The sequence below is a fragment of the Panicum virgatum genome, chromosome 2N, assembly GCF_016808335.1.
Source record: "Panicum virgatum strain AP13 chromosome 2N, P.virgatum_v5, whole genome shotgun sequence".
In the NCBI taxonomy this organism is placed as follows: domain Eukaryota; kingdom Viridiplantae; phylum Streptophyta; class Magnoliopsida; order Poales; family Poaceae; genus Panicum; species Panicum virgatum.
In genome coordinates, this window is record NC_053146.1 from 34619511 (window position 1) to 34642372 (window position 22862).

At 44.8% G+C, this 22862-nt stretch overlaps 1 pseudogene; it reads left to right on the forward strand.

Annotated features, from left to right (window-relative positions):
• Positions 1-2144: 2144 nt before the first annotated feature.
• Positions 2145-21375, forward strand: LOC120662544 (annotated as a pseudogene).
• The last annotated feature ends 1487 nt before the right edge of the window (positions 21376-22862 follow it).

Sequence of the window (22862 nt, forward strand, 5' to 3'; positions counted from 1 at the left end):
GATGGCCACGCGAGGTACAGGATCGGAGGTCACCTCACCTGCAACCGAGGCCCGATCGAGTGACGCGCGCGGGCAAAATTGGGCCTAGTCTCTGTCTGGCGTCGTGAATCTGTTGTTGTCAGAAGCGGATTGCAGATCACGTTAGTGGAAGCAGTCTTGTTAATCCTCTTTGGAAACAACGGCGCATTGCGGCAATCGCCTTGGCAAATGCGGCGGGATGGTTAATTTCCGGCAAAGAATTCAAAACTGGCGAGGATGTGACATGAACCATTCTCATTAATTATCTCACAACCTACCGCAGCAAAAGTGGGTTACTCAATATAATTAATTACACATGCTAGGAAAAGAAGGTCAGAATCTGCTTTATGCTCCTTTTTTCTTGATTGATGGTCTATTCTATGACGGGAGAAGCATGAACATGTGTGCACCGATAGTCCAAAAAAAGTATAAAAAGCCATTCAAACACCCTTTGGAGCTTGAGTTTCTCTAAGCAACTCCTGCAAATACTATACTCCTGCTTTATTTATGCAAAAATATTCCATGAATCATGTTTCCATGAGCTTGGTCATGATCAACATGCGGCGGTAGTTATATGGAAGGGCAGAAACGTTGTCTTATTCTACTGCAGGATTAAATTGTTGCATTGTTTTCAATCTGACCTCACTTTTGTCACAAGATTAATTCGACAGAGTCATCCGACCCCAATTTTCTTTAGTAACAGGATTAATTGGACTGAGTCAACTATATCGTTTTCTCTGTTGATTTGTTCCCGCAGAGTACTTGTTCAGGGAATATTGCTGGCCTTGTTTCTACTTTCTACTAGACAACAGCGCTTCTATAGACTTCTTGATAATACAGAAATCTTTCTCTGTCTTGACTCGTTCCGACGACGACCCGTACATTGACGCTTGATGTAGCCTTCTTAAGTCAGTGGCAGAGCTTGAACACTGAATCAGGGAGGGCCAGACGTGGTAATTAAGCTGCTAATCCGATGAACAGTGCCAAAATTACTGTTCACCTAGTGGAAAATTTGCATAGCTAGGGGGGCCATGGCCCCCTTTGGCCACAACGTAGCTCCGCCAGTGTTCTTAACCACTCTCCATATATATATGCTGTTTATTTGCTTCTCGCTACAATAAGCAATCCTTTAAAGCTTCGGTGCTCGCGGCGTCCTGGAGGGCAGATCGATCTCTCAACTACATACCTAAAGGTACATGTTCTATTTCACTGAAAAACTCAAGTTCTAGTGATCAGTTTGATTGATGTTTTATATATCCTCCACGCGTGGTTTGGTTTTGATCCCTTTTTCCATTTCAGTTCATGTATCTCCATGCTTGAGGATTGATGATGCAACATTTAGATGCTAGACAAATGAGGCGAGCACTAATATATACAGCGTTACACAATTTGTGTGTCTTAGATGTTGTAGCTGTCTTGCCATGCCAGTCTCCACAAAAACCAGTGCTTTGAAGTGTAATTCAGGGACCTAGCTAGGCTTTGCTAAGCATCCCCGCCATCAAGTTTCTAATGCAACAGGAACCATTCTCCAGTTTGAATCATGCCGAAATATATGCACGAAATAGCCTACGATACCGCTAGTTTGGAGGAATTGTATTGTGCTTGCGGCACATAGTGTAATATGTTCTTAGAATAACATCATCTCAAGCAATCTTCATAGCAGATGTTCAGTGCTCTTCATATCTCAGGGAAGATATATCTCTGGTGGGCAGAACTAAATCCCCTGAGGTCTCCCTTCTGTTAAACGAAAATTGAACTTCCTCAATATTTTCAATTAATTCAACGGTACTCATTTCAATTCTTCAGTTTTGTGATACAGCGGTTCATTTATCTGCATACACATCATTTCAGGGATGCTAGAAACACGAGAAGATAGTTACTCCCTCCGTTCTTTTTTATTTGTCGCTGTTGACTTTTGACTCAATGTTTGACCATTCGTCTTCTTCAAAGAAATCATGCTACTATGAAAGAACATGAATTATGCTTAAAGTATTTTTAATGATGAAACCAATGATGGTAAGAACAATTATAATTACAATTTTTTTTAAATAAGACGAATGGTCAAACATCGTGTCTAAAGTCAACGGCGACAAATAAAAAAGAATGGAGGGAGTAGTACTCATCTACCCCCACGAAGATTTGTTTTTGTCTTCTTTTTTGGGTTTGAGATGCAGTATTAGCTTCCTATATGTAGTTGGAAGTACATACATATAGGAAGTAATATGAAAATGATTAAGCTGATTGTCACAATAACTTGCTCCTTAATTCTCTAGGCAAGTAATATGGAAATGCTCCTGCAGCTTGTCCTCGGTCTTCTACTTCTTGCGGCAAATTATGCCCCCGCTATTGCTATTCCTAGCCCTCAGTGCCAAAAGCAGTGTGGCAACGTCGAGATACTGTATCCATTCGGCATCGGCGTCAACTGCTCACTGTCAGTAGACTTCAACATCAGCTGCCAAGTCCAAGAGGGCATCTTTTTTGAGGAAACAGGAGGGGAGAAATCCCCTACTGATTATATATTAAAAGTAAAAGGGAGAGTTCTTACAACAAGACTCAAGAAACAAAAAAAAAAGAAACAAAGAAAATAAGAGAAATTACATAAGGTTGTCTATCCATTGTTTCATTAAATCAAAATGCGAACTTTTTGCCCTATGCAAAGCAAGGACAAACTCTTTCTTGAATGCGAACTGACAAGCTTGCAGAGATGGTTGTATATTCCTGAAAATGAAATCATTGCGGGCCATCCAAATGCCCCAACATCCTAGGATTATTATTTCCATGAAGAAAGGAAGATCCAGTTGTCTTCTGAAAGAACTGATCACATCTGCATGATTGTTGAATGCTGGAATAAAAAGACCAAGTGAGCTCCAGAACTGAACAGCCATGGGACACAGCAGAAAGATATGCTCAAGTGTTTCATCAGAGTGTTGGAGACAAAGAACACAGTTATGAGATTGAAGCTCCATTCCTTTTCTTCTCAGCAAATCCCATGTATTTAATCTGTCTTTGAGCAGTAGCCAAAAGAAGACCTTATGTTTTTTTTGGCAACAATTCTTCCAGAGCCATCTAAACGGAGGTGGTACAAGTGCATGTCCAGTTAGTTGCTTGTAAGCCTTGGAGCATGAGAATATTGGTGAACCCCATATGTAAGTCCAAGTGTCATGCTCAGAATTAAGGTTGAGGCCATCAAGTCTATCACAGAGAAGCAAGAGCTGTGAATATGCCTCTGATGAAAGAGGCAAGTGAAATAAATGCTCAATGGATAACGTGGACAAAGTTTTCTGAACAGTTATATGCTGGAGTTTTGCAAAAGAGAAGAGTTCAGGGTAGGCTTGCGCACAGACTTGACCTTCCCATATATCCCACCAAAGAAAGCAGGTTCTGCCATCTAAGAGATGAACAGATGCTAAACCTTTGTACTTGTCCAAAAGTTTGAGATTGTCCCTCCACCAGAAGGATCCTTTTTTGATAGCACTTGGTAACTTTCCATTCTGATAAAGCTTCTCCCAAATCAGATTAACCCATGGAATGTCCAATCTATTGAAGAATTTATGCAGATTTTTCAGAAGAAGAGCCTCATTTTGGGTATTCAGGTTTATCACACCTAGCCCACCTTCTGATTTTGGCAGACAAACCATGTGCCAAGCAGCTTTTGGTGGAGATTTTGCATTGATATCAGCACCTCTCCAAAGACAATGTTTCCTGAACTTGTCAATTTGCTTAATCACTGTTTTGTGTAGCTTGAAGGTGCACATGTGGAAAGTTGGCAAGGCTGAGAAAACTGAATTTGTAAGTTGTAACCTTCCAGCTTGAGAGAGAAAAATAGATGTACTAGCCAATCTCCTCTCACATCTGGAAACTAAAGGCTAGAAATCTTCCACTCTGGGCTTACTCAGACTCAATGGGAGCCCCAGATAAGTGAAAGGAAGTAAGCCATGAGAGCAGCCAAATGATTGTGCCAAGATTTGAGAATTTTCAGGCTCCATGTTAATAGGAACCAACATGGACTTGGAGAAATTGACTTTGAGACCAGTGGAGAGGGAGAATTGATTCAAAATGTCCTTGGGTGCAGCTAGCTGATTTAGTTTACCTTCCATAATGATCAATGTGTCATTGGCATATTGCAAGACTGGAAAATCTTGGGAGTGAGTTAAAGGTATAGGCAGGGTAAGTAAACCATGGTTTTTTGCTTGATTCAATGCTGACTAAAGAAGGTCTGCAGTTAAAACAAACAGGAGAGGTGAAAGAGGGTCTTCTTGTCTTACATCTCTTCTACAGTGCAATGTTTTACCAGGTACTCCATTCAACAGCACAGATGTGCCTGAAGAAAAGATTGATTTTATCCACCGCAACCATTTATGGCCAAAACCTTTGTGTTCAATAATATTTATCATAGCCTGATGCTCCACTTTATCAAAAGCCTTTTCAAAATCCAGTTTCAAGATGATTATTTCTTTTTTGGAATGATTGTTAGAAGCGACGGCAAACAAAACGATGAAAACAGCAAAGATCAAACTTCAAGAGACACAAGGATTTAACATGGAAAACCCCTCCAATGCGAAGGGTAAAAACCACGGGCGCCAGCCAGCAAGAACTTAACTATATCGGGTGTGTGTTTACAACGCCTAACGGCGGCTTACAAGAGGAATAATCGAATTGATGTTCTCCGGTGAAGCCTATGAGTTAGATATATAGGAGAGTCATATGGCCTCCTCAACTTCTATTAGCAATGTGGGATTAAAAGTTTGCACCACATGAGTCTTTGGGATTTATTTGGAATAACTGAAATACTTAATGGGCCAAGCCCAAATTCCAACAATCTCCCACTAGAATTTGGATCACAATATAACATACTCCACCTTGAGACAAATTCCTTCTTGTTGCATATCAAAATCATCACCTGAACACAACAAAGAATATAAGTTCTGGCGCCAAATAGCCTTTTGGGCTAAGCTGTCAAACCAACTAAGCTTGAGCAAAGCTCAAACTTAGCTATAGGAACTGGTTTAGTCATCATATCAGCTGGATTATCATGAGTACTGATTTTGCATACCTTCAATTTACCTTGTGAAATAACATCACGAACATAATGGCACTTGACATCAATATGCTCTGTCCTTTCATGAAACATCTAATCTTTGGTGAGGCAAATAGCACTTTGACTGTCACAGAATAGATCAATGCAAGAATCAACTCCACACAGCTCAGAAAACAAACCTTTCAGCCAAACTGACTCCTTGCATGCTTCAGCAAAAGCCATATATTCTGCTTCTGTGATAGACATAGCAACAACAGGCTGCAAAGTAGCCTTCCAACTCACAGCACAACCGCCAACAGTGAACACATAACCTGTGAGTGACCTGCGCCTATCCAAATCAGTAGCATAATCTGAATCCACATAACCAATGAGTTCCTGATCAGTTCTCCCAAACTTCAAACAAGAATCTGCTGTTCCTCTGAGGTGCCTGAAAATCCACTGAACTGCCTTCCAGTGTTCTTTACCAGGATTAGGCATGTATCTGCTAACCAAACTCATAGCATATGATAAATCTGGGCGAGAGCAAACCATGGCATACATTAAAGAACCAACAGCACTAGAATATGAGACTTTTGACATATATTCAACATCCTCATCAGAACTATGACACTGAGTGGCTGACAATTTAAAGTGAGGTGCAATAGGAGTGCTAACTGGCTTTGAATCATGCATATTGAAACGCTGAAGAACCTTGTTAATGTAATTATGCTGACTAAGAAATAATAAACCAGATTTTCTGTCTCTAGTAATCTCCATACCTAGAATTTTCTTAGCAACACCAAAATCCTTCATATCAAATTCACTACTCAACAATTTCTTTATTGTAATGATTTCTTTTCTGCTCTTGGCAGCAATAAGCATGTCATCAACATATAACAGCAAGTATATAGGTGATCCATCAACAATGTTAATGTAAACACAGCTATCTCCTTGCTTGGCACTATGAATCCTTCTGGCTGATCCATGTAAATTTCCTCCTCAAGCTCTCCATGCAAAAATGCAGTCTTCACATCTAACTGCTCAAGCTCAAGATCATGCATATCAACAATACTAAAGAAAGTCCGAATTGAGCTATGCTTGACAACTGGAGAGAACACATCATTATAATCAACACTAGGAATCTGACTGAAGCCCTTTGCAACTAACCTTGCCTTAAATTTTGAAGGCTCACTAGGTGACAAAGCCTCCTTTCTCTTGAAGATCCATTTGCAGCAAACAAACTTCTTTTTCTCAGTTAAGCTCACAATCTCTCATGTGCCATTTTTCTCAATAGACTGCATCTCCCCCTGCATAGCTAAGATCCACTTCTCCTTATCAACAGAATCAACGGCTTCAGAATATGTTGCTGGCTCACAAGCATCCTCCACCTGTTCAGCACAACTCAAAGCAAAATAAGTCAGATTACACTCCTCAATTAAACGGTTTGGAGGTCCACAACTCCTCTTTGATCTGCGAATAGCAATAGGTAAATCTACATCCTTCTCATGCTGCAAATCAGACTGTGAAACTAGAAGTGAATGCTGAACAGTATCAGGAACACTATCTGAAATATCATTACCAACAACTTCATTTTCCTGGTCATCCATAAGCTCCACCTGCACACTAACTTGTGGCTGCAATTTTTCAACTAAAGTATCATCTGTGGACAGACTGTCAATAAACATCACAGACTCATTGAAAACAACTCTTCTGCTCATGAAAGTCATTTCAGTTTCAGGATTCCACAATTTATATCCTTTGACTCCCGAACTATAACCAAGAAACAGACATTTAATAGCTCTAGGCTCTAATTTTCCATTATCAACATGAGCATAAGCAGTGCAGCCAAAAACTCTCAAGTGTGAATAATCTGCAGGTGTACCAGACCATACCTCAATAGGAGTCTTCTTGTTGAGTGGAATAGAAGGCGACCTATTGATCAAATAGCATGCAGTATTAGCAGCCTCAGCCCAAAAATGCTTGTTCATGCAGACGTTGGACAGCATGCAATGAGCCTTCGAGATAATGGTCCTGTTCATGCGCTCGTCCACACCATTCTGCTGCGGAGTGTATGGGATGGTGTGATGCCTAACAATGCCTTCTTTTTTTGCAATAATCATCAAAAACATCCGAACAAAATTCTCCACCATTATCAGTGCGAAGCACCTTGACCTTCTTCTCAGTTTGCCTTTTTATCACAACTTTCCACTCTGTAAAAGCTGCAAAAGTATCATCTTTGTTTTTCAAAAAATAAGGCCACACTCTTCTAGAGTAATCATCAATAATGGTAAGCATATAACGAGCACCACCATATGAAGGCTTACGGGAAGGACCCCACAAATCAGCATGAACATAATCAAATGTACCTTTTATGGTATGAACAGATGTATTGAATTTGACCCTCTTGTGCTTACCAAATATACAATGCTCACAGAACTTCTTGCCACTCAGAATGCAGCCATCCAGCAGGTTTCTCTTCATCAATTCTGCCATACCAAGTTCACTTATATGTCCAAGACGCATATGTCAAAGGTCAGTCTTACTAGGTTCAGCATTAGCAACATTAGCAGCAGAAACAGAACCATGCAAAGTACAACATCTGAGAACATATAAATTTGAAGGATTTAGATCACCCAGCAAACATACAAGATAACCTTTAGATACCTTCACAACTCCACCTGAACCGGTGTATTTGAGTCCTTCTTTATCAAGTGTGCTCAACGAGATCAGATTTCTTTTCATCCCTGGTATGTGCCTCACATTTTTCAGTGTGCAAATCATGCCATCATGGGTCTTGATCTTAACAGAGCCAATGCCAACAATCTCACACGGGTTATCATCTCCCATGCGCACAAAATCACCGTTCTGCAAAGACTCATAGGAACTGAACCAATCTCTGTTAGTGCAGATATGAAAAGAACATGCAGAATCAAGAATCCACTCATCGTGACCAGCAACACAACCAGCAAAGACAACCAAACAATCTGACTCAGAGTTTTCACCAGCGGAAGCAACACTAGCCTTACCATCAGATTTATTTTTCCTCTTCTCCTTATTCTGCAATTTCCAGCAATCCTCAATCATATGAGATTTCTTCTTGCAGTACTTACAAAATAATTTTTTCTTGGGACCTTTGGACTGGGAGTGGCCTCTACTGTTATTGCTCTTGCTACGATCGTTGTTGTCGCTGGATGATCTTTGCTCTGATCTGCCTCTAACATGCAAGGCGTCGCCCCTTGAGGACGATCCATCTGTCTGCACCATGCCTTTCATCTTCTCCTTAGACTGGAGTGCCTCACAAACTTCCGCAAGGGTTAGTTCATCATGGCTTAATAGTATGGAGTCACGAAAACTTGCATAAGAACTTGGCAAAGAGCATAATAAGAGAAGACCTAAGTCCTCATCTTTATACTTAACCTCCATCGACCCTAGGTCAGCAACGATCTCCTTGAAGACAGATAGGTGACCCATCACCGAATCACCCTCCTGCATCTTAAGTGTATACAGCTTCAACTTCATATGCAATTTACTGGTAAGATCCTTCGACATGCAGATCGATTCCAGTTTCAGCCACAATTCTGCAGCAGTCTTTTCCTGCAGCACTTCTTGCAGAATATCATTAGATAGATAAAGCTGAATAAGAGAAAGAGCCTTACGGTCCTTGCGCTTCTCCTCATCGGTCCACTCATCCTTCTTCTTCCCGAATTTTTCCAGTGCCTCATCAAGATCATTGGTTTGCGTCAGAATAGCTCTCATCTTGACTTGCCACAGCGAGAACCTCGTCTTGTAGTCCAACATCGGTAGATCATACTTCATCGACGCTATCACGAAACCCTAACTTAAAACCACGGCTCTGGTACCACTTGTTCGAAGCGACGGCGAACAAAACGATGAAAACAGCAAAGATCAAACTTCAAGAGACAGAAGGATTTAACGTGGAAAACCCCTCCAATGCGAAAGGGTAAAAACCACAGGCGCCAGCCAGCAAGAACTTCACTATATCGGGTGTGTGTTTATAACGCCTAATGGCGGCTTACAAGAGGAATAATCGAATTGATGTTCTCCGGTGAAGCCTATGAGTTAGATATATAGGAGAGTCATATGGTCTCCTCAACTTCTACTAGCAATGTGGGATTAAAAGTTTGCACCACATGGGCCTTTGGGATTTATTTGGAATAACTGAAATACTTAATGGGCCAAGCCCAAATTCCAACAATCTCCCACCAGAATTTGGATCACAATATAACAATGATGACAGAGATGCAAGTATTCAAAAGCCCAAGCCAAGCAGTCTTGAATTGTTCATGATTGAATGAAACCATACTGATTTTATGAATCAGGCTTTGAATAAAAGACTGTAATCTGTTGGCTAGCAGCTTGGTAATCAACTTCATTGATGTGTTCAGGAGAGAGATAGGCCTGAAATCAGTTGCTCTGGAGGCCCCATCTACCTTATGAATGAGAGTGATATATGAATCATTGATGCTTTGCAGGCAGATGTTACCTTAAAGAAAGGCCATGCAGAGGTCATAAAAAGTCAAACTTGATTATGGGCCATGCTTTTTTGATGAAGTCAGTATTGAAACCATCTGGCCATGGAGACTTATCAGAAGGAAGACTTTGAACAACTTGATCGATTTCCACAGTGGTAAAAGGCTCATCCAAGAAAGCTAATTGATCAGAAGAGATCAGCAGTTCATCTAAATTCAGATGCATACCATGAATCTCAGATGTACTAAGCCGTTCTTTAAATGCCTCCCAGAGGATAGATGCTTTGTCACTGTGTAGTGATTTCAAATTCCGAGAATTATCTTGCAAAGATGTGATAAGATTCTTTCTACTCCTGATTGTTGCATTTGCATGAAAGAATTTAGTACCCTCACCAAATTTGACCCATTTAATAGTTCCCCTCTGCTTCCAATAAATTCTTTGTTGTCGAAGCAGATTGCTTAATTTTTTTTCAAGAATAAGTTTGAAGTTCCACTCTGCAAGAGTCAAATCTCTATGACATTCCATCAAACTTATGAGCCAGAGGATCAATTTTGCATTTTCAATATTACTTTTCAGACTAGAGAGCTGTGCTTGCCATGCCCTCAACACCCTTCTCAGATTTTTGAATTTAGCAGATATGATTTTGACTTTATCTGTATGAAAGATTGGTAAATTCCAACCATGTCTGACCACATCCATAAAAGCATCATGTTCCATCCAATAATTTTCAAATCTGAAGATTCTCCCTTTTGGAATATTAGTAGCAATGCTGATAATACAAGGATTATGGTCAGAGACTTCCACGATCATTGAGGAAACTGACGTATGAGTATAGGAAAGAGTCCATCTATTGGAAGTGAAGAACCAATCCAATCTCTCAAGCAAAGGGTCAAATTTTTTATTTGACCAAGTAATTTGACGGCCTAGAAGCGGCAATTCCCCCAAACCAAGCGCACTGATAGCTTCGTTAAACATGAACATTTCAGAAATATCACCACATGGCTTATTACGATTATCAGGGCTTCTCATCAAATTAAAGTCTCCCACCAGGAGCCAATCAACATCATCTGGCATAGAAATTTGTTTGAGCCAATCCACAAAGTTACATTTACCCTCATTAGAACAAGGCCCATAAATATTGGTAAGCAGCCATTTAGCATTATTGTGTAAGGATCTGAAATCCACTGAAAGAGAAATTATTGCTGAAAGCAATGTGACCTTCAAAAAAAGAAGATTTCCAGATCGTTATGATCCCTCCTGAAGCACCTACTGAGGGCAAAAACTCAAAGGCATCAAATGCAGGTGGGCAGAAATTTTTAATGTACTATGCATCGAATGTCTCCCTTTTAGTTTCTTGCAGACACACAATGTCACATCCACTTTCCACAATTTTGTCTCTGATTGAATCCCATTTGTTCACAGAATTTAGACCTCTAACGTTCCAACAAAGAACTTCCCAGTTTTTTACATGTCTAATGTGAGCCATTTAACGGAACAATGAAACGGACAAAAGTAACTCATGCTTAACATGAGTACTATAAAGCAAACTTGAGTCATCCACCATCATTACTAAAGTGATTATTATAGCAAAAAGAAACAAAAGCATAGCCAGCCACCTTCTAACCAACTTCCAGCATGGAGCAACCTCTCCATCACTTCTTAGCCTTCTTCTTATCTGGCTTGGCTGCATCATCACCTTTTCCTTGTGATTTTCTGGGCTTCTTTCCCCTAGGGGCAGTAGCCTTTTTCTTCTTACAGAGGGCTTCATCAGTCAACTTCTGTGCATCGATTTTGCAGAAAGTGACACATAAATTTGTTATAACTGAAGGAGAGATGGTCGGTTGGTTGACAAAGCAAGCAATGCAACTTTTATCAGAACAACAAGGATCTTTATATCCCTTGTTAAGGTTCTTCCTGCGGAGGCTCCTCCTAAGTTCTGGATCATCTGCATTTAATTTCAGTATGCCAGCCTTAGCTAAAACTGCTTTGGACCAGGGACCCACATTACTAAGCTTCTTAGTGACTTGAGCTGAAGCTGGTGTACTTGGCTGAGATGACTGAGCCTCAGGAGTTTGAAACACTGTAGAAGAATTGGTTTGTTTTGGCAATTGATCCTCAAAGCGATCAAGATCAATTGAATCCAACATGCAACTGCTTTTGCTAACTGAAGGACAATTTGGAGGCAGTGCAAAAGGCCTGGAAGGACCTAAAGACTTGGAGAAGATGTCCAATGCAGAGGATTCCAAAAAAGCCTTGGCCCAATAGAAGTTTCCTGGATTTAAAAGCATTGCAGTGAAAAGGGGGCTCCAGTGAAGAGGGACTTGCACAATGGGAGAGCCAGGTCCAGTGGCAAAGTGTTTGGCCCATTGGCGTATGACTTATGAGGAGTGGGCTAGGTGAGAATTCTGATGTGACACAAAGCCAGGGTCAGCTGCAGGTTGAAAAACTTCCACAAAGCCTAACTGCATGACATCTTGATCAGGTTCAGCAATATCAACACTAACAGGGATGTGTACAGGTGACCCTAAAAGATCCTCTTCCTGAATCTCATCAGGTATTAGCTGAAGAGGAACATCCCCATCCAAAGGAATGAAAACATCAACTTCCTGATTATGATTCAAATCTGGCAAAAGTTGGTTTTTCATTATTCCATCATAATCATCTGAAAGAGCATCTACTTCAATTACCTGCTCCTCATGAGCAATGTGGTCATCCTATAAATTCTCAGCATCCAGTTCAGCTGCTGCATGAATGAAATCCTCAATACCACCTAAGTCATCTGCCAAGGGTTGGTTAAGGTCAAGTTCTATATTTTCCTGAGCCTGCTGGATGAGATCATTTAATTCCAGGAAAGGCTCTCCTTGTACAGGGACTTGAACCAGATTAACCTCATCATTAATTGGTATTAGATATATGTATAACTGACTTGTATTGTACTCCAACTCTTACTTGTACACCAAGCCGTCCCGGCTATATATATGAAAGGTCACCCCCAATTGGGTGTGTGGTGTTTCCCAATCTTCTGTATCTCTACATGGTATCAAAGCTATAGGTATGGTGGAAGTGCCACGATAGGAAATTGGAATAGAAGTACCATTGCCAACTGTGATGGATGATGGCAAATGGGGAAGACGGGAAAGAAGTATACCGTCGTTGGAGGACATATGTGATGTCGCTCCAGTGTCGAGGACCCAGGGGTTAGCGCCGTGGGCGCCCTGCAGAGCCATCTGATTGAGCGCGGCGATGAGACCCGCCTGGTCCTAGCCGCCCAGGGCGCCGTACGTCGAGGGCCCGACCACAGGTTGAGAAACCTGAGTGGGCGCAAAGGCCGTGTGGGCCTGCTGTAGAGGCATCATGGGCGGACGCTAGGCCTGCTGGTTGGCCCATCCCGGATTAGGGGTCCATGGGTTAAAGCAAACCCATGGCCCAGTGGGCAGTGCAGCCTGGGAAGGGCCCGCAGAGGCCTGAGGAGCCGCGGCCCACTGCTGGTTGCGGCTACCGCCGCTGCCGTTGCCACCGCCGCCGCCGGTGCGGCCGCCATTGCCGCTCTTGGCACCCTTGGTGCTCTTGCCCTTGCCACCGCCCCCTCCGCAGTTTGAGGTCGACGAGGAGGACTGGCAGGAGGGGGAGGTGCAGGTCGAAGTGGTCGAGGCGGCGAGGGCGGTGTCGGAGGAGGTCTTGCCCTCGTTGCCGAGGTGGATCTCCTTCAGCCGCAGCATGTTGGTCGCCGACTTGAAGTCCGGAAGGACGGTCGAGTTGGCGATGATGTCGGCGGTGTTGGCGAAGCGGGGGTTGAGGCCGCGAAGCAGGTTCAGCACGAGCTGAGGGCCGGAGACGCATGACCGACCTCCCGAAGGGCGTCGGCTGTCTGCTTCATGTGCTGGGCGTAGGCGTCGATGGAGAGATCTCCTTGCAGCAGGTTGTGGAATTCCCGTTCAAGGATGACAGCACGGGATTCTTTGTTGGCTTGAAACAGATTATCAATCTCAACAAAGAGGGGACGAGCCGTCTGGTCCGGCTCCATGGCGAGGTCGAGGACGGTGTCGTCGATGCATCCGTAGATCCATCCGCGGATGCAGGCGTCCGGCTGCGACTAGGTGAGGTTGTTGGGGCACGCGGCGACGGTGCCGTTGATGTGGCCGAGTAGACTGAACTTGGCGCACATGGCGGCGAAGAACGCGTTCCACTTGGAGTAGTTCGGGCGCTCCAAGCTGAGGTTGAATGGCACGTGCTGACGAACCGAGACGGAGGCGTACGGGTTGACGAAGATCGGTGCAGCGTTGGCGTCCGTCAACGCAGCAGAAGACGGGGTGTCAGAGGCCGCCGATGTCGCCGACGAAGAGCTTCCGGTGGTGGCCATGATCGCAGCAGATCATGATGGGGAGGCGGTGCGGCTGGGAGGGCGGCGCGGCCTGGACGGGCGGTGCAGCCTGGACGGGCGGCGTAGCCGGGAGTGGTGGACGTGCGGGCCGGGGGTGGCGGCGCACGGGGCTAGGGCAGCGGAGTAGATGAGATCCGAGGAACTATGCCTGGGAAAACACATGATGCTGATCGAGGAGCAAGCTTGTGAGCTGCTGTGGCTGAAAGGTTAGGATAGCATAAACAACCAAAAACCCGAAGATGACCATATGTGGGTGCGACTCCGAACAAAGCGGAGTGAGGTGTGGCGGATTTCAAGGTTTTGGTGGGGAGAATGTTCTGCACATGAGTGGCTGTGTGAAGCGCCTCAACCCAGTAGCATGGAGGCATGCTAGCCTGAAACAGTAGGGAGCAAGCAGCATTATTAATGGTGCGAATCATGCGCTCAGCTTTACCGTTTTGAGGTGAGGTGTAAGGGCAGGACATGCGCAAATGAACTCCGTGAGCGAGGAAGAAGGTGCGTGTGCTAGAGTTGTCAAACTCACGCCCATTGTCGCACTGGACAGCTTTCACCATAGCACCAAACTGTGTGCGAACATGTGAGAAAAAAATTGCCAATGTGGAAAAAGTGTCAGATTTAACACGTAGAGGAAAGGTGCACAAATAATGAGAGCAGTCATCAAGAATGAGTAAATAATATTTAAATCCAAAGACACTGGGAATTGGTGATGTCCACAAATCACAGTGAATAAGATCGAAATTACTAGTAGCACGAGAGTTTGATGACTGAAATGGCAAACGAATATGGCGACCTAGCTGACAGGCATGACAAATAGAGCTAGGTTCTTTATTACAGAACGGGACTACTGAAGCGACCTTTGCTAAGACCTCATGACAGGGGTGACCAAGGGGGCGATGCCACAGCGCAGGAGAAGAAGTGGCAGCAAAAGCAAGCGCCGGAGGAAACTGTAGAGGATACAGCGGACCGGAGCTATTGCACCTGATGAGCACCCTCTGAGACACCAGATCCTTCACAGTACAACCAGCGGGGTCAAATTCAACGGAGCAATTGTTATCGGAGGTAAACTGGCGAACGGAAATAAGATTCTTAATAAGTCTAGGAGAGACAAGGACATTATTAAGAGATAAACTACCAGGAAGAACCGTAGCGCCAGTACCAGTGACAGGAAGTAAAGACCCGTCGCCGACGACAATTGATGATGGAAAAGGGTACCGCGGAGGTAAAACATGTGAAAGGGTGGAGGGGTGTGAGGTCATGTGGGAGGTAGCACTTGAGTCGAAGTACCAACCAGACTGTTGAGGCTGCTGGAGAGACATGGTGCTGAAGGTCGAAGCAAGCGACTGCTGGTCCCAGGAAGCGCCGTTCATGGGGTTGGAGAAGCCAGGGGCGCCTGCTGAACAGGTGCCGGAACAGTGCCATAGACGGGCGGTGCCATGAAGCCATAGTAGGGCAGCTGAGCGGGCTGCACCTGCGCCTGTAGTGCCAGCTGCTGGGCCTGTACGGCTTGTTGGTGGGCAACCGGGGCCTGCTGCTGCGCCTGTTGCTGGGTCGGGGCAGCAGCAGGTTGAGGTGATGGGGCGGCAGGCGAGCGCTGGGTGGGCCACATCTGAATGGCGCCCGCCCAAGGGTCGTAGAAGGACGCCCAGCGGGTTCTCGCAGCAGCACGACATCGACTACGACGAGACCTTCAATCTGGTTGTCAAACCGGCCACCATACGGGTCGTCCTCAGCCTGGCCGTCTCCTGCTCCTGGCCGATCCACCAGCTCGATGTGAAGAATGCCTTTCTTCATGGCCATCTAGAGGAGATGGTCTACTGCCAGCATCCGCCTGGTTTCGTCGATCCTACTTCTCCGAATCACATCTGCTTGCTACAGAAGTCCTTGTTCGGACTTAAGTAGGCACCTCGGGCATGGTACCAGCGCTTCGCCAACTACATCCGCACCCTCGGCTTCATTGCTTCGGTCACGGACACCTCTCTCTTTGTTTACAAAGAGGGCGGTCAGGTCGCCTACATCGTCCTCACGGCTTCTTCGACTGATCTGCTTCACCGCATCACCGATCGCCTACACTCGGAGTTCGCCATGACAGATTTGGGGGACCTTCATCACTTCCTCGGGATCTCTGTCTCTCGATCTACTGATGACCTCTTTTTGTCTCAGCGATAGTATGCAGTGGATCTTCTTCAGCGTGCTGGCATGGCTAAGTGTCACTCTACAGCGACACCTGTTGACACTCGTGCCAAGCTGTCTGCTACAGATGGCGATCCTGTTGAAGATGCTTCTCAGTACCGGAGTCTCACCGGCGCTCTTCAGTACCTCACAGTGACTCGGCCCGACATTGCCTACGCCGTTCAGCAGGTGTGCCTCTTCATCCATGATCCCCGCGAGCCTCATCTTGCAATGATCAAGCGGATCTTGCGCTACGTGAAGGGTACACTATCTACTGGTCTTCACATCGGCACTGGATCAGTCGATAGTCTCACAGCCTACTCTGATGCGGATTGGGCTGGTTGCCCTAATTCCCGACGGTCTACGTAAGGCTACTGTATCTTCCTTGGCGGCAACCTAGTGTCTTGGTCATCAAAACGCCATACCACGGTGTCCCGCTCTAGTGCTGAGGCTGAGTATCGTGCTGTTGCACATGCTGTGGCTGAGTCTTGCTGGCTTCGTCAGTTCCTTCAGGAGCTCCATGCGCCCCTGTCTTCGGCGATGATCGTCTACTACGACAACGTCAGTGCTGTGTATATAACGGCTAATCCTGTTCATCATCGTCGCACGAAGCATATCGAGATTGATATTCACTTTGTCCATGACAAGGTGTCCTTGGGTCAGGTTCGGGTGCTCCATGTTCCCTCTTCTCATTAGTTTGCGGACATCATGACGAAAGGCTTGCATGTACAGTTGTTCACTGATTTTAGGTCTAGTCTTTGCGTCCGAGATTCTCCCGCTCAGACTGCGGGCGGGTATTAGATATATGTATAACTGACTTGTATTGTACTCCAACTCTTACTTGTACACCAAGCCGTCCCGGCTATATATATGAAAGGTCACCCCCCTAATTGGGTGTGTGGTGTTTGCCAATCTTCTGTATCTCTACAACTGGGAGTGGGCCATCTTGGGCAACATTAGCATTTGACCTATTACCACCATGAACATTATCAGGCCAAAGGCCCCAATCAGTAGCATCATGATCATTTTCAGGAGCATCTGGAGGAGGGATTCTTGACATGGCTGACCATATCCAAAGAAATCAAAGAAGCCTAGGTTGAAATCATCTGGATTCTTAGGAGGGAGGTCCTCATCTTGGCGTGGGTTCCCTAGCATCCTAGTTTGGATGACCTCACACTGAACTGACCAGGATTCTCCCTCAAAACCATCTCCATCTGAACACACCATGAACCAAGCAATTTCATCAAGAGAAACAACTCTGGCCTTGACTAGGACTCTTGCAAGATGATTTGGATCTTCTTCCCAAGCAATAAGCTTACCAAAGTCAGACAGTGCTTTTTCAATGTGTTTCTGTGGCCAATAATCAATATCTAAACCCAATAACATAAGCCAAACTTCATGAGTAAAGGTGAATGCTCAATGATTCCAACCATTGTTGTGAGCCACAAAAGAAATCCGCACATTACCAAAATTGATAGGGCTGGCAAGAATAAGACGGTCTCTATCATGAAAGTTATTGAACCTGACATATGCTTGCCCAAAAGGACACGGTTGAATAGAGCAGAAAGTAACCCCCATTTCATCACGAAGGAAATCCTCAAGAACATTCCGAATTGCAGCAAAGGATACCTGTTGCTCTGGCAATGGCTCGATTGTGGCGATGGCAAGATCACTATTCCTCACATGGGGTGGACCCATTACCACACGAGACATCAGTTTTCTTCCTTCAATCTGCACATGTTGGAAGCCCTGAGGCATGAACGGACTAGGATCAACAAAGCGGAAGGCCATCTCCGAGTTGCCGTCGCAAGCAGGGGTGGACACTGTAGTAGGAATTGGGGTTTTTTTGGGGAGGACGATCAAAGACTGTGGGGGCGATGCAGGCAAGGTTCAGAGTTGGAAGTGATGGCTCCGTGGGTAAAGCAGCAGGGAAAGGGCGAGGTGAGTTAAGCGAATCCGTCGAGGGCGCCGAGGAAGGAAAGAGGCCATGAATGCTGGCGACCAGAGAGATTTCTTTCCAAGGGATTGTAACTGTGGGAGGGGGCGCCATATAAAAAAAGACCTGCGACAGCTGCCCAAATGACATGAGCGAGATTGGCTCAGAGGGAACAGGTCCACCAGTCATACAGAGAGAGGTGCGAAACCAATGTGAGGGATTATAGTTGCTCCATGCTTCAGCATCGGAGGAGAAGCCGAGCGGATGCTCCATGGAAAGACCCGGAAATCGAGGCGGGAACCTACAAGAGATGGCAATATGTCCCAGCCGGAAACACTAGGAGCAACGGACCCTGTTCACACAATTGGGCTGGAGATGAGAGAAAGAAAGGCACCGAGAGCAATTCCGGCGGCCCACTGGCAAAGGCCTGGAGAACAGCTTGGGCTGAGAGCGAGATCCCAAAGGAACTTGGTTGGCACCCATTAACACCTCCTTATTCAAATTTGAAAGGCTCAAATTAAGGTCCAAATTAACGCCATTAGTGGGGAGAACATGATTGCCCGTGTTCTTCGCAAAATCATGAGAAAGATTACGAAAATTCAACCTTGTAAACACTGAACGTCGATCAAGATCATTGGTAAGATGTGAGAAGACCTTGCCAATCGGGACCGGCTTAGGATCAGACTTTTTCATGGCAGGAAACGAAGATTTCACAGCATCCGCATAAGAATGGTGGGCTTTCTTCTTTTTGACTTCTACCCATTCAAAAGATGGGCGATTGTCCTTAATGGAGGAGGATTTAGCTAGGTCAAAGCCCTTTTTGTTTCAGAGATGGAAGAAGACTTTGAAAGAATTGTTGGCAAAAGAATTAAGAGCGTAAACTTCTAAGCCAACAGATTTCGAGAAGACAGTGAACTTAAAAATTCTCTCTCCAACTTAAACAACTGCAAAGAGAGAGGCATTTCCTCCCAAAACATGCTGGAGCGCTAAGGCTACCGATTCAGATGTCAACCGGAAATCAGCACGACTAAAAGAGGCTAGAAGCCAGAAACTAGCGGCATCATCCGGAAGAGAAGAAACCACAGGGACTCCAAATTTGGCTTGTACCTTGGAAGCAAATAGGAGACCAGGAGAGGAAGAAGGCGGAGGGGAGGCCATAGGAAGATCACCGGAAAATCACCAGAAGACCATCCATGGAGAAGACTTCCTCTTTTCGACTACGGCCGACGACGTCGCCGATGACCTTTGGTCTTTGTGCTGCTATTTTAAATGCATAAGAGGGCATCCAAACCATTCAAGGGCAATTTTGAGGTGCTCAATATTTTCTTGTCTGATAGCACGATGCGGGTGCTCAACTACATCGTCACATACTGCTACAACGCTACCTCCAATGATATGGAGGTCGGCGGCAAATATAGCAAATTTGACGTATGAGATACCCCGTATCGCTTCTCGGACGTCCACAGCAAGTTCACAGTCATTGGGTGCAACACCCTTGCCTACATCTTCGACAGCGATAATGACACTATCTTACAGAGCAGGTGCGTTTCAACATGCGGTAAGCTGTCAGCGGCCAACGGCTCCTTCTCCGGCACGGGCTACTGTCAGACGGTGATCCCCAGAGGGATGGACTATTACAGCGCTGCCTTTGACATCAGCTTTAACACAAGCCAAATCTCAAGTTTCAGCCGATGCAGCTACGCCGTGTTGATGGAGGCGGCAGCGTTCAACTTCAGCACCCTGTACGTCAACACGACCAAGTTCAATGACACGTATGCTGGGCGAGCACCCATGGTGTTTAACTGGGCTATAAGAAACGAGACTTCATGTGAGGTGGCCAAACGAAACAAGACATGAAGTTACGCATGCCTTAGTGGCAATACCGAGTGTGTGGACTCCACCAACGGAGCAGGGTATGTGTGCACTTGCTCCAAAGGATACCAAGGCAACCCTTATGTTCCAGATGGATGCCAAGGTACTAATTTGACTTTAGTTCTTAGATATTATGTACTTTAATTACTGGTGTATTTCTGTAATCAGATAGCATAGTCCTCCGGCCTCTAAACTTTGTATTATAGTGCTTAGTTCTTCTCAACTTATTGCAGATTACAACGAATGTAAAGACAGCTCCTCATGCCCCTCGGGCAGCATCTACCACAACACAGAAGGAGGATACCGGTGTTCGTGTCCAGCTGGAAGGAAGTTTTCAGACCAAAACAAAACATGTAACCCTGATACAGGCCTAATAATAGGTAATAACGCCCTCAGCTAGCCAGAGACAAGTAACTTCTCATCTCATATGCATATGTGTCAACTGACAGCAAATACGCTAGCTAACACATTTCTCTACAAGAGTTAGACTAAGATATAAATTAAATGGTTTATGATCTCTACAACAAAAATGATGGAAAGATTTCTACCAGTGCTCTAATTTGATGCTGTTACGCAGGAGTTCCTGTCGGCTTCGTTGTTCTCCTGATTTCCTCCTCCTTTGGATTCGTTATCATTCAAAAGAGAAAACTGAACAAAGTTAAGCGAGAACATTTTCGACAGCGTGGAGGCCTGCTTTTGTTTGAGAAGATGAAATCAGAAAGAGGTCTCTCCTTCACGGTATTTACCGAAGCTGAGCTTATGCAAGCCACAAACAACTACGACAAGAGCAGAATAATTGGAAGTGGGGGCCATGGAACAGTCTACAAAGGAATAGTTAAGGACAACATGTCTATTGCTATTAAGCGATGTGCGCTAATCGACGAAAGGCAAAAGAAGGAATTTGGTCAAGAAATGCTAATACTTTCCCAGATCAATCACAAAAACATTGTCAAACTTGTGGGTTGTTGCCTAGAAGTGGAAGTTCCAATGCTAGTCTATGAGTTCATCCCAAATGGCACATTGTTTGACCTTATCCATGGCAAGAATCGAGCATTACAAATTTCTTTCAACACCCTCCTAAGGATTGCTCATGAAGCTGCGGAAGGACTCCATTTCCTACACTCGTATGCATCTCCTCCAATCATCCATGGTGACATGAAAAGTGCTAACATCCTTCTTGACCATAACTACATGGCAAAAGTGTCAGACTTTGGAGCCTCAATACTAGCCCCATTCGACAAAGAGCAGTATGTGAGCATGGTTCAAGGTACATGTGGCTATCTTGACCTAGAATACATGCAAACATGCCAACTGACAAAAAAGAGTGACGTCTATAGCTTTGGAGTTATCCTGTTGGAGGTTCTCACTGGCCAAGAGCCTCTAAAGTTGGATGGGCCTGAGAAACAAAGAAGCTTGTCACCAAATTTCCTATCAGCTATGAAGGAGAACAATCTAGACGTGGTGTTGCCGACTCAGGCCCCGTTCAACTGAACTGAAATTTGCTGGCTGGGCTGGTGGCTGGTTCGAACTGTAGCAGCTGAAATTCACTGTTCCTGCTGGATAGGATGGCTGGATGGCACTGTTACTGCTGGATAGGGTGGCGTCCCGGCCGGCGGAGGCACCAGGTGCCCATTCCTAGCGGGAAAGCCCCATTCAAATTCAAATTTTGTTGCCAATGCAACACATTAAATAAACAAAATGGTGCCACTACTGCATATCGAATTACATTACATTATCTGTCCATTAAACGCAACAGTTATGCCTAGCACTTAATCAAATAGCACTTCATTACATTACCCATGGTTTCAAACTTGCACACAATAACGAATTAAGACTCATTCTGCAGGCCACACAGCAATAGATACCAACTCCCTGAGAACTAAGGTATTAGCTGTAGTATTCACCGCCATCCAATCTGACGGATCGTACTTCGAACCATCTCCATACTTACGCAGTCACAAATAATTGTCAATTGCAAAGCAGGATATGATAATCCATGCTTGCTTTTCCCTCCTAAAGAATGGAACCCCTTCCAAGATATGCCACCGCTCTTTCAGATGCCCAAACCTCCATCCAATGACATTGCCCAGCTTCGAGTGAATGTAGTTAAATTTCTCCTGATGATCTAATGTGCGAACATCAACGCCCCTGAAATGTTCCTTATGATACCTAGTATCCCGGAAAGGAGTCATGTATCCTTGCTGCTCCATGTATCCCGAGTCCGCCAGGTAGTACCGTCCTATAATAATTGAACAATTTCAGTCTTAGTACCAAAACAAATGTTGCAACAAACTTGGTGCATAATTGATGCATCAAAAGCTTGACCAATAAGCACAAACCTGGGGGTGGATGCGGGAACCTCTGATCCGCCTGACAATCTTGTAAAACCTCCATGTCATGACATGCACCTGCCTTCCCGGCTCCCACATAGGTGAATCGGCCATGCATGTCCACTATTTTTTTGATGAAACAGGAGGGGTGTGCCCCCTACTGATTATATATTAAAATGAAAAAGAAACAATCAAGGTGTAGCCAAAAGTTCAAGATACAAAAAAGGACAAAAAGAAAATCAGAGCTATTACACAAGGCCTTCTAACCATCGAGACATAGACTCCTTGTAACGTGGTTTTGCTCTCAAGATAACTAGAGCAAATTCTTTCTTGAAAAACCCCAGGCAGTTTCCTGAAGAGGGCTGCACACCTCTGAAGATATAATCATTTCTTTGCATCCACAGACTCCAGCAAAAAGTTATCGTGATCTCCATAAAGAAGGGGAGATTAAGTTGATCTCTGATTTCCTCCAAAATCATAATTGTATCTGATTCCACCAGAATAATGTTCAAGTTGATCCAGCATGATTGAGCAAATGAACATCTGAAGAAAAGGTGGATGAGTGATTCCTCTGTATCCAAATTACAGCAAACACATGCATAAGAGGGCAGATGCATGTTTCTTCGTCGAAGCAATTCCCGAGTGCTC